The 13,001-nt window shown below is 40.9% G+C and overlaps 1 protein-coding gene across 4 annotated transcripts in view; it reads right to left on the reverse strand.

Annotated features, from left to right (window-relative positions):
* Nucleotides 1-13,001, reverse strand: part of MTUS2 (microtubule associated scaffold protein 2) — a 317,585-nt gene that overhangs the window by 245,742 nt on the left and 58,842 nt on the right. For 2 of the 4 annotated variants that reach the window (XM_074815897.1, XM_074815894.1), the window contains exon 3: nt 9,193-9,253. The exons of the other annotated variants lie outside the window; for them this stretch is intronic. The gene's annotated coding sequence lies outside the window, so the exon portion shown is untranslated. The remainder of the gene's footprint in view (nt 1-9,192; nt 9,254-13,001) is intronic. 4 annotated transcript variants of the gene reach the window in all.

Below are 13,001 nucleotides of genomic sequence, written 5' to 3' on the forward strand. Positions count from 1 at the left end.
TGTCCTCTGCAGTTTACAGTTTGGCAGAGGGTGGCTTGAGTCTTGCATGTAATTTTTGTCCTTCTAGGGTCAAAATACAGCCAATTTGTGAGCATCTTTAAAAAAAAAAAAAAAAAAAATCACAGTTCAGTCAAGGTATTAGCAGCTAAAAAAGCTATTATAGCAGCTGGAAACCATGAAGATTTAATCTTCTCTGACCATGCTCTGTCCCTCCACAACTCCCGCTGCTGATTAGACATCACAGGCACCATCTTCACAGAATAACAGAAGAATGAAATCCCTCAGGAAGAAATAATCCTCCTCCTGTAAGAACAGACAGAAATTTTTTCCAGAGCCATGGCTCCCAACTGGCTAATTACATCTCGCTAGCAAGGTACAATAGCAGCCCTTTTAACTTGTTTTATCAGGTCTGTCCTGGCCAAGCTGGCTGTGTACCATGCTCCAAGAGCTGCCAGCACCAGGAAGCAGGGAGCACAGACACTTAGGTGATCCTGCTCCAAATGAGCCATCCAGCCATATTTCCAACATGTGCTATGACATCGAGCAAGCAACCTCCATGCTGGCAGGACCAGGAGCAGAACTACTAATGGCAGAGACAAGAGGGGACACCCCAGCCCCCAGACCCGAAGGCCAGGACAAGGGCAAGTGGAGGCACTGAGTTAGGAGAAGCAAGGGAAGGTGTGGGATGCAGTTAAGTGAAACTTAGCATGATATTGTCAGAAACTGTTTTAAAATAATTCCACTGCCTGTGTGCTTATACTGGGTCTCATCTTCTTTTCTTTCTCTCCACTAAACAAGCATGTGACCTATTTCTCAGAGATTTCTGTCTTCAAAAGAGGCAGCTTACCTCTTCTTTCTACCAATTCTCTCAGGAATAATGTCCTGCTCTCTGCCTGTACTTGTGCTTCATTATTAGTAGAGCACTTTCCTACCACTAGATACCATTTTCTCAGTTGGTTTTAACTTCCAATGCCACACTGATGATTACATTTGGTACAAGCAGTGGTGCTTATGTGGTCACACACTGCTGTCACTAGCATAGCATCCCACGATCAATGTGAGGCTAGAAAAACTACTGAACTGCACATTTCAACAAAACAGCATGTGCTTTGAACACCATCTATAACTTTAAGTGAACAGTTTCAGTAATGGTTTTGTCAGTCCTCCCTAGAAGCAGTCCTAATGGGCAACAAATAACAAAATGAGGTTCAGCTGATGAAAGAAAAGCAGGATAATATGTTGAGGGAAGGGAAACATTTGTATAGCCATGTGAATTCTGCACCATGCTGTACAGAAGAGATCACATCTCACCCCTGTGCTAAAATTCTTGATGTTGCTAAGACAACCACATCAATGTAAGAGAAGCAACGCAGAGTCCAGTGGTGAGACCTCCTAAGGGGAATTGGCTACTAGGCTTTGCTAGAAGAGAGAAAGTGTGTTGTTGCAAAGGGCAGGAAAGATGCTCTGGCTGTGGAAGACTGCCTGACAGAGGAACTCAACCAAGTGCAGAGGCAATGGGCATATAGTGGGAATATCCCAACAAATAGCAGGGGTTCCTTGATCACAGAAATCCCATTGTTTGCATAAGAGGATCTCCTTTACTTCATAGAATCACAGAATGGTTTGGGTTGGAAAGGACCTTCACGATCATCTAGTTCCAACCCCCCCACCATGGGCAGGGACACCTTCCACTAGACCAGGTTGCTCAAAGCCCCATCCAACCTGGCCTTGAACACTCCCAGGGAGGCGGCATCCACAACTTCTCTGGGCAACCGGTTCCAGTGTCTCCCCACCTTCACAGCGAAGAACTTTTTCCTTACATCTAATCTACATCTACCATCTCTCACTCTAAAGCCATTACCCCTTGTCCTATCACTACACTCCCTGATAAAGAGTCCCTCCCCATCGTTCCTGTAGGCCCCCTTTAAGTACTGGAAGGCTGCTATAAGGTCTCCCCAGAGCCTTCTCTTCTCCAGGATGAACAACCCCAACTCTCTCAGCCTGTCCTCACTGGGGAGGTGCTCCAGCCCTCTGATCATCTTCATGGCCCTCCTCTGGACCCGCTCAAGAGCCAAACACTGTACTACAGTACTTGACCCTTCTTAAGACTATTTACAGACAATCTTCCACAGAATATTGCTTGGATTATCTGTCTAAACATCAAAATATGGATCCTGCAGTATATCCCAGGAAACTGCATCAGTGAGGTTAGTAATTTATTTTCTGGAGCAGAGCATCATTATCCTTGAAGTAAGCACACAGAAGAGCATACCTGACACAGAGCTCACCTAGACTCCTTTAGGATGGTTCACTGCTTACTAGCCTTCCTATACCCAGCTTCTGAGTTTAGATACAGGAGAAAAAGCAGATTCAAGACTGGCAAACAGAACACATGTTACAAGAAGACAAGTCTCTATAACTTACCTTTTCAGGTGTTCAAGGTCTAAAGTAATAAGGGTATTAATACAGTGAACTGCAGGTACTAGAGTTAGATCTCACCGTTTGTTTACATTATGGGGTTCATATGTATCCATACTTTTGCATAAATAATAAACCAATTCTGGTTCATAAGTTAATGAAAGAACTTTTCCCAACAAGGAAATCCAAAACCAGTGATTGTGCCTCTTCTCTATCCCCGCTTTGAAAGACATTTTAGAAAATAGGGAAGGTTTTTGTTTCAGTTCCAGACATCTCTGTTGATGCTCCTTTGTGGGAAGAGAAATCCAGCAGCAAATATACCTCCTATCACTGGTCTGCCACAACCAGGGCTCAGTCACACTCACTGAGATGACTGGTAGGTAGCTGGTGTGCTTGCCTGCATTATAACGCCTCTCTCACAGTGCCAACTTATTCCTCCCTTGACTTCTTCCTGTTTTACTACAACACCTTGAATACAGCATCAAAAGCACTTGTACTAATACCAGGATTGGGCCATGATAGACACATGTCCAGCTCATGCATTCTGGGGTTTAAGAATTTTTATTCTTCTCCCAGCTCACATATTTCACATGACTATTTAATTAAATGGCAGAATGGGATATAGCCAAATGTTTATTTCTCACTGAAACAGAGACAGCTATTTAAAGAATGTTGTTACCCTGGCCACATTTCACCACAAAGAACGAATACCTATAATTATAATATCTGTGATTATATAATGTCAAACATCATAGGAAAAATAAGCAGCCCCACATTTTGAGGAATAAATTGTAACCTGTATTATCCATATTCAGGCTAAAAAAGCTGGATCTTGTCCCAACCTCAGAAATAAAATATACCCAGCAGTAATTGAAAAACAAATGAATCTGATTATAATCTTACTATACTCTAGCTTTTGCATTCCTCAGCTATGCAGCAAACAGATGGAAAAAATCACATTACATGCACCAGGAGACAATTTTTTAAGGTATCTCTGCAAACATCAATTATCTTTGCACTTAAATATTTCCGGCCTTGAAGCTTGGGTCATGTTGTGTTAGATCTGTGAAATGTTTGGCTATTGGTTCATAACATATTTTCACACTGGCAGTGGACCCACTGAACAAAAATATTGCTGGGTTTGCCTTCACGTTCAGACTGTGGGCAGCAAGCAACATGAAGACAATTAGAAGATGCCAGATTATTTTGTAGCTTCTGAAGGTAGTGTTGTTAAAGACAAATTTCAAATACTAGGCCTCCAACATTACTGGAAAAACTGGTATGTTCAGAGAGGCAAAGCTTTTATTTTCATTTAATAAAGTGAAATTTATTGAGCTATTCCAGTGGGGCCATTCAGGGCCCAGCAGAGGAGGCATGTCCCAGGCATCAACCAGGGGTTTTGCAGCAGGACCCAGCCTCTGCTGCAGGGACATCTTGGGGTCAACTCCTGTCTGAAGCAGCGGCAGCCCTGGTTTCCATTTTACCTCAGCCCCGATGTGTCATTTATGAGGGTTTGAAAGTTGCTCTGTGAGAACCTGAGCAACCCCTGTTGAAGGCCACAGTGGGGGGACACACCCAGAGTGAGCCAGAGCCTGGCAGGATGCCATATATGATGTCAAAATCCCTTCTGACACCCGAGAGGGCGCAGAGGCCCTGCTGCTTTGCGAGCGGCTGCCCTGAGGGACACCAGACAGGAGGGGAGACACAGATGCACAAGACAAGGAGCACCCTCTCGTGTCACCTGGTCCAGTCCTCTTCCATTCCTGGAATGTGTGAGCGTGCTGCAGCAAGACGCAGGACACCTTGGCCACGGCCGTGTGTTGGGGCCCACAGGAGGAGAGGGACCACCAGGCCATGGCCACCCAACCTTGCTGCCAGGAGGCTGAGCTGTCGCCCTGCCTCAGGCTCCTTCCCCTGACCTGCCACAGCCCTGTGACAGCAGCCAGGTACAAGGGGAGGACATGGGCCTTTGTGACACTGGGAAGCTCCACACCAGCCAGCCTCAGTGCCCCAGGCACAGTTATTTCATTAGCAGTGCCATAGTCCAAGCTCACAAACTGAACGGGTCTTCCACAGACATCAGCCAATGCCCCAGAAAGCAGAGTGGCTTGTGCTGCCAGACATAGGGTTTTGAAGGTATAATAATAAGGAATGAACCTCAACTGATGTTTTTTCTTGAGACCAAGGCATTCCCTATGCCCTCTTTGCTCCGAATGCTGTTTACAATTCTGCTGCTGATGCCCCACTCCTCAGGGCTCAGAGGCCTCGTTATCACACGCATCTCTCGTTATCACAGCATTTGCAATCATCTCCAACACACAACCCTTGCAACGCATACGGCCTTTCTCTGGATACCTGTCATTCTAAATGTAGTATCTGTAATGCCTATATATGCATCTATAATGCAATCTCCCCACAGCTTCCATGGGGTTCCCTCCTTCTCTGGCTAATAATCTGCAACCACACATAAATGAAACATGATGTGACTCATTTCTCTGTGAGATGTCTTAAGGTCTACTTTAAAAGCTATAACAACAAGCACACAGGCATGGTAAGAAGCAGTATATAAAAACGTGGCTGCAGATCCATTATATGCTTTGCAAACCTTTTTTTTTTTTCTAATTGCCTTTGGCTGATAACATTTGAAAAATAGGTAAGTAGTAAGAAAACCTGCAACTTCAGTCCTAAAGTATCATCTTTCTCTTCCTCAGCAACCTGCATACAGTTAAACAGATATTTTCTGTTAAGCAGCTTTAGTGGATGAGGTCCAAAATGATCATTAAATAAACTTTCTATAAAAAAAACTTATTTTGCTGTTCATCCATCACAGAAAAGTGTACTTGAATTTAAGCCCTGAATTGATGAAGTTTCACCTGGAAAAAACAGATTGTCATATATTTGACAATCTGTCAGTATAATTTTTTCAGATGAAACAGTTGAAACTCAGTGGCTGTTACACAAACCAAATTAAATATTAGCATGTCATCACCTCCTGCAGGAAGAGAGGGACCTTACACAAAAACGTTTGCAAATTTCTACTGATTTCAACAGAAGTTCACACTTGTGTTCATATAAAAAGTCTGATCCTGCATATTCACTATGGCCTGAAAAAGATTATGTCCAACAACTTACAGGTGACAGTCCCTTATTTTCTCCAGAGCTTGCTCTTTCTTCTTTCAGCTTGTTGGGCTATGGCTACCCTTGATGAGCAGGTGTGTAATGCAGGGTGTCAGAGAATCACGCTATCATTTGTCCTCAACTAGAAACCAGAGGTTTCCCTTTCACTGAATGACATTCAACTCTGTCAATCAGCTCTTTCTCTATAAGTTAGCAAGATGCCTTTACATTATTGCTTCATCCTGTATATAGCCTTATCGATTTTTTCAGTACCTAAATGCTTTAAGAAAATCAATGTTTCAGCAAATAGAGTGGAGCAGAAGTATCGTAGAATCCCATTCCAGCATCAGAGATCATGGTTAAATTAAATTAAATAACATGTACATGTGGGACGATGAATATAGAGAAAAACTACAGAAGACTTAGAAAATAGGTGAGTGGAGAGGCATGAAATTAAAAACATAATAGAAAAAGAGAAGATGAAGATAAATGTAGTAGCTATGTGAAGGACTTATCTCAGCTAATTTTAGTAATCTGAAACTTAGGTGTCTAGTCCAAGCTAATCTCCTTAGCTCTCTCCATATAGTGAATAAAGAGCAGAAGCCACCTTCACAGGGGATTCAACCGGTCCTAAGATAGGTCTAAGATAGGGCAATGCATCACACTTTCCCTCAACTATCCTGAAGTCTAGATGATGGGCTCAGAGGAAACACATAACTTTTGTGTTATAACAGCTCTGGAGCTGATGGAGGACCATACATCAATTTGAGTGTTGTACCTATTTAATAGATGTCCTTTCAGTTCAACATTTTCAGCTTTGAAGATCAGATTAATTTGGTTTTCTTGGCAATATCTGACATTTCTTGTGCCAGAAGAAAGATTTTCTTATAATTGCTCATCAGCAAGCCCTTGTATGAACATTTAAATAATTTATGACCACAAAACCTATTTGTTGTATTTTATTAAAAATGGGCCAAACTTGTCACTAGTACAATTGCATGTAGTGCTATTCACTTCAAAGAAGCTACATATGCTTACACAGCAGGGAATTAGCCCAGATACTGTCAAAATGCTTCATTACTAGTCAGGTCAGATGATAAATCAGATCTTCTGTTTGTGAAGTACTGCAATTTATGTCTAATGACTGGAAGAATTGGTATATAAAGTAATTATTAAAACTGGAAAGAAATCATCTCCTAAATGTGCAAAGCCTCTTCTAACATGAATTTTACAAAAAAAAAAAATAATATTATGACAGGCTTAAAATACATCTTGCTTTCTTGCAGACATAAGCAAGCACTTCCTCCTTCCCTTTTCTGAAAGGATCCCACCTTCAGCATCTTTTTGGCTTATTTCAAGGTCCACTGTCACAGAATTATTGACCCTTTCAGGCTGGAAGGGACCTCAGGAAGTCTCTAGTCCAGAGACAACACTGAATTCAGGACCAGGTTGCCCAGAGTCTTGTCCTGAAAACCTCCAAGGACAGAAAGACTGCACAAGCTTCACTGTCCTCACGGGACAGTCTCCTGTTCTCCTCATATCCAGTCTGAACTTCTCTTGTTTCAGCTTATGCCCACTATCTCTTTTCTCCTGCCATGGACCACTGTGAAGAGTCCACCTCCATCTCCTCAATGACCCTTTAGGCACTGGGGGCTGTTGTTAGGTCCCCCCACAAAACCATCTATGCTCCAAGCTGAACAAACTCAGTTCTGTCAGCCTCTCCTCACATGGGAAATGCTCTAGCCCTCACCATTTGAGAGGCCTCTGATGAACTCCCTCAAACATCAAAAATTTCTTAATGTCTTTGCTGTATTGAAAGGCCCAAAACTGGATGCAGTATAACTAGATGTAGTCTAACATGTGCTAAGTAGAGGGGATAATCCCTTCACTTCATCTACTGGCTCTGTAGATGGCTCTTATAATAGAGCCTAAGATGCTGTTGCCTATTTTTGCTGCCAGGGCACGCTGCTGGCTCATACCCAATTCACTGCCCACCAAACCTGATACAAGCACTGGAGTTTGCATTTGTCCTTGTTTAATTTCATGAGGTTCCAGTTGGCCCATTCTTCCAGTCTGTCCAGGTCCCTCTGGATGATAGCCCTGCCCTCCAGCATGTCACCTGGTTCCCCCTAGTTTTGTGTCAGCCACTGAGTTGATGGGGGGACATTATGTCTCCTTTTCCAGATGACTGATAAAAGCATTAAACAGGATATGTCCCCACACAGACCCCTGGGGAATTCAGCTCATAACTGGCCTGCAGGTAGAGGTGCAACCCATTAATTACCAGTGTGTGGGCCCAACAAACCAAGCCAGTTTTTCACCCTTGTAGTTGTCCACCCATCTAGAGTGTATCCCAAGCAAGATACAAGGATTATGCAGCATCAAGCTATACTAAACAGCTCTGCTGTATTATACCCACCCTCAAACTGAACTTCTGTACAGTCAAATGAGCTACAGAAGATGACAGACGCTCACCGGTTGCTGATGAACCAGGCATCATCTCTTTACCTGTCTCCATGTTGGATCATGGCCGGAAACCAGCAGCCAGGCAGGAAAAGTGAGAAGACAAGATGCACCCCAGTAACCTACATCCCTTACGCCTATCAGGGAATAGGCTTCGTGCCTACCATGTCCTTCTCACCCACACCAGGAGTTTTGGCAGATTTTATCAATGAGGACATTCCTTTCCCATAAGAACATGAACACTTCTGACCACCTACCAACAAATTAGTGGTTGTTGGTGACCTTGTCAACTTCTAGTACACAATTTGCCAAGTTACCATCCTTTTTGCATTGCTCAGAACATGTATCATCAAGAAGAAGATAATAAATATGATAATACATACATCTTCTAATTAATACACAAGTGTTCTAAATAATTAGCATAAAATGTCAGTCACAAAGTAGGACAAACCTTTACAGTCAAGTTTCAAAAAAATCTAATTAATCACTTCCTTTCTGCATTTTAGGTTATGAGTCAATTGTACATCTCTGCAAGTGACCTACTATTTCCCACAAAACATTCACAGCTCAAAAGATGTCCCTAAAGACAGGTGAAGCAAAGCTCACGTGGAATGTCTAGTGAAGCTCTTTCAGAAGTAGAACAAAGACCCCAAACTGAGACCTTCTGACTATGAAATTAGGTGAAGTTTCACAATTTTACGCAAGTCTCTTTCCCTAACATTCACAGAAATCCCTTATTCACCACTTAGATTCAGCATGTGAACTTCCAGAAAGATTAGGCTTCCCTGGTAAGACATTAGGGATAGGATTAGAAATCGGTTTATAACAGGCATGTAGTTTCAGTTTCAATACAGCTGCTTGTTTCTTATGAAATTACTAATATGAAGGATCTAAAACCAGACTGACTGAAGGTGGAAAAGAACACTTAGATCACATATTTAGAAAATATTTTCATTTTGCGATCTCCTGTTCAGTTTGACAAAGAGTAGAGGACACAGAAAGCTAGCTGTGAAATATGGATTACTGGCCCACCAGTGCAAGTTCAAGAGCAGAGCATGGAGCTGTACATAAACTGGGTATCACATGCTGCTTTCCAGTTACAAGTGAGTGTAATTTCTGGAGGCATCTATTAGACTATGTGGAATTGAGTAGCTGTCTGCAAGATGTACCTTGCATGCCTACTGTATTACTTACTATTTGGTTTCTGCTGAAGATGCTCCTTGGGGAAGGCTCTTGCTCTCTGTTCATCAGAAGCCTTGAAAACATATCAAAATGGGAAAAAATAATTCATCCTAGGTTAATAGGGAACTTCTTCAAATGATAGAATATTTATTAAAATGTTAGTTCAGTTTTTTCACACAAGCACCAGTCTAGATTACATTTGAACTAGCTTACCAACAATTTTCTATTCATTTTATTGCTTGAGTTGCCACTTGCAATTCAGCACAAGTTCTGGGCCTGTGCAGTCTATGAAAACTGAACACACTGTGAGACAGTTTCAAACATGAATGCAGCACTTTTTATGGCAGGATGAACTCCTGGGTCTTAGAAGTCAAAGAAAATGAAGTTTTCAGCTCAGAGGGTTAATGACTCCAAACCCTTAAAGGATGCAATCTTTGGGATAGTGACGTGTTGCCGGCTTAAGTGGCACTTTCCTATTTCTCAGAATTGCTGTAACAAGAAAATTGCACATACTTTGAAAATTCTAGTAGCCATGGAAATTATTGTATAAATTCTACTAGGATAGCACTGAGAAAAAAGAATGTTAAATTAATTACTAATAAAATATTCTGAGAGTACACTAAAAACCCCACCTCCTACACTGCTATGTATTGTGTACACTATTCTTTATTCACTCATTTAGAGTACAAGGAGTGATGTAAATTAACTACTTCAAGAGGGTGTTCTGCAAACTGAACAAACAGAAAGTTAGATTTTAGTAGGCAGGTAAAGTTTTTTCTCTCTTTGCTTTATCTTATGATTTGCAGTTGGATTCCTTTGCTACATACTGTTCCTGAATCATCCTAGATAACTATTCATACTCAAGACATGGGTGAGAGGAGGCAAGCATCTGACTGATATCCCAGAAGAATGAGATTTTGGCTGTGAAAATGAGAAATGTGTAATGTGATTAGACTGATCTCTCCCCATCCAGAAAAAAATGCATTTATAAATCAAAGTTACTATATAATTTGGTTACAGGTATTCAATGGAAAAATGATCCTCTTTCTCAGTTATATATTTCCATTTATATTTAAAAACCTATTGATTCTGCAGGATGAGGAGGGTATCTCTCTGTGCTTCATTATTGCAAGTGACACATGATAAATTATGCTTTTCTATGGACTTTCATATAGTCTCCTTCAGAGAAGACTCCTTTCTTTTCCTCAAGTGCTCAGCTGTTAATCCATTCTTTTACTGGAAGAGATACTATGGCAGATGAAAAAAGTGCCTTTGAGCATGTTAATCAGGGAGTGATTGATGCTGCCATTACAAGGAAAGGTTAGACAATACACTCAGCAGTTTTTACTGCTATTTACAACACAGTGCCAGTCATCCAAACTGAGGACTGATCAGTGCACAGACTTCAAATTAATTCAGTATGAGTCCTCTGAAATTAATGGCAAGTCTGATAACATTCATCTATTTTCATTTCCCCCCTCTCTTTCAGCACATGGTTGAAGTCTGAAAACATCTGAAATTCATGAGACACTCATGGGCTGCCTACCAAAGCCAACTTGTTGCTCTGGCTCCCTGCACACACCCCTTCTCGTTCTGGGGTCAGCCCCTGCAAAACCCACATATCTAACAAAACAGAAAAAAGGCAGTAGACAAAATAGCAAACCAGAAAAAAAAAATTATCATCTCTAATTTGTAATTTATTCTGTGAAATATAGTTTCACAGAATACTCTTGCACCCTGCATCGTCAACATGACTTCATATATTTTTATTGGAAAAGATGTGAATTCTGGAATGTGGATACACTATTAATCCAAACAATATTGTGTTGTAAGTCTGAAAAGGAAAACTTTTTAAAACTTTTGTAAATGTACTTGTCTTCATAAATTATTTGAAAGTAAATATATTTACTGAATTGAAGAGCAAGCTTCTATCGACAGGGATAAGTTCCAGCTGTGCAATTAATGCAAGCAGAGAGAAAAAGCAATCTATAAAGCCCATGACCAACTCCATATGATTGGTAAAATAGAAGAACATTACTTCCATATAGTATACTTTCTTAAATATGAGTTTTCATTTCTATGCATTTCTTACTGTCAGCTAAAAAAAACCCCAAAAATTCACACCTGGATATTCAGAAACAACCCAGCTCAAGAAAATGTCATTCTAATAAAATAATATTCACTTTTAAATTCAAGAATGCATAATTTATTTCCTCTATGCTAATTTATTCAATAATTAAAAGGTTCAATATTAGCTCGTCTGCACTTTAACTCCTCTAAATTAACTGATTTTTATAAAAAGCAGCAATGCTTAGTAAAGTGTAACAAAACTATTTCACAACAATGTAGATCTTAAATAAGAAAACCTGGGCAGTAAATGTTCCTTTCCACCTCCTTTATGGATTTTATAAATATCAGTGTAATTGCTCTGAAGTAATAACTGTAGTAATGACCAGAGTTTTACCTGTAACATTTGTTTCCAATATTGAATGCACAAATTTCTAACAAGCTGAAGACAAACCTCCTTGTCCTCTAGCCTACCTTTCCCAAGTTACTCCAACTATTTTATTGTGGAATACTTTTAAAACTAAACCAGCTGTTATCTGAACAGTCATTTAAATGACCACAAGTATTTTTTTTGGTCTGAAAATGCTTTCCTTAGCTTTCCAGAAGTGTTGTGAGCTGCTCACCTACCATAAACAAATGCTAACAGAGTTACTGACATACTGGCTAGCTAGAGGTTTCCTGGAATTTCCAACTCATGAGGTGTTTTTCACTTGTAGTCTCAACACTGGCAAGTGCACCTGCACATTATTACACATTTGCTTGGTGTCCGCATTTCAGTGGTGTCTGAAGTGGGTCATGGTCATGTCAAGCATTCAGAGACCACACAGGGTGAAAAGTACTGAACAAACATTATGATTTATTTCCCCTTCACTTTATCATGGACAATGAGTCAACAATAAAGCAATGAACTGCAATGAAAGAGCTGCCAGATAACTTTGTATGAGATACCAGAAACTAAAATAAACAGAAAATTCTCAACAACAACAAACCACAGCATGATCTTAATTCAGGTGCTTAATTTAGGTGACCAGAAGGACAGTATTTAAGCATAACACAGCCCCCACATGCTATGAAGTTTAAATGTTCCCTATCAGACCACATCGCTATCTTTAGAAGGTATCAAGGTTTCCTGCTATCACTCTTCCAGCAGATCCCAGTGAGTTTCCCTCTGCTCCCTGTGTAACAGCCATTCAACCAACACACACCGCTGATGCCTCTAATCTCTTTTAAGACAGAAGCAGATGCTTGCAAATCCTTCTCCCTACTGTGTGGTTATGTGTGATCAGACTCGGTTCTGTCTAGTGGTATGTTCCCTTGCAGCAATGCAGGATGGCCTTTTAAAATGAAAGGATTTAAAGGATTTACCCAAGAATTTTTGGGGAAAAAAAAAAAAAACAACAAAGCAAAGCTGTCATGTGCACCCATGGCTACCAGTGTAAGTTGCCCCCAGTTTTCCTGGGCAGCTTCTTTCTCTAGGTGACAGCCTCCCTAACACAGCCTGCTCTTTACTCTGAACTCTGATCCAGGGGTAACCCATCCTGCTCCTGGCACCAGAAGGTAATGCCAGTCACTAGTCTTCCATTAAATCATCACAGAAATCCTTTCACAGTTCTCAGTAGTTCCTTAGTTTCAGGCCAGATACATTTACTATCCCTAACACTTCACTTTTCCCATCTAAACAGTGCACTGGATCACAAGGCAGAGAGAATGGAAAAAATGTCTCCTAAACGTATTTAGCAAAAGTAATACCCACA

The sequence above is a fragment of the Strix aluco genome, chromosome 2 (genome assembly GCF_031877795.1).
Source record: "Strix aluco isolate bStrAlu1 chromosome 2, bStrAlu1.hap1, whole genome shotgun sequence".
Lineage (NCBI taxonomy): Eukaryota > Metazoa > Chordata > Aves > Strigiformes > Strigidae > Strix > Strix aluco.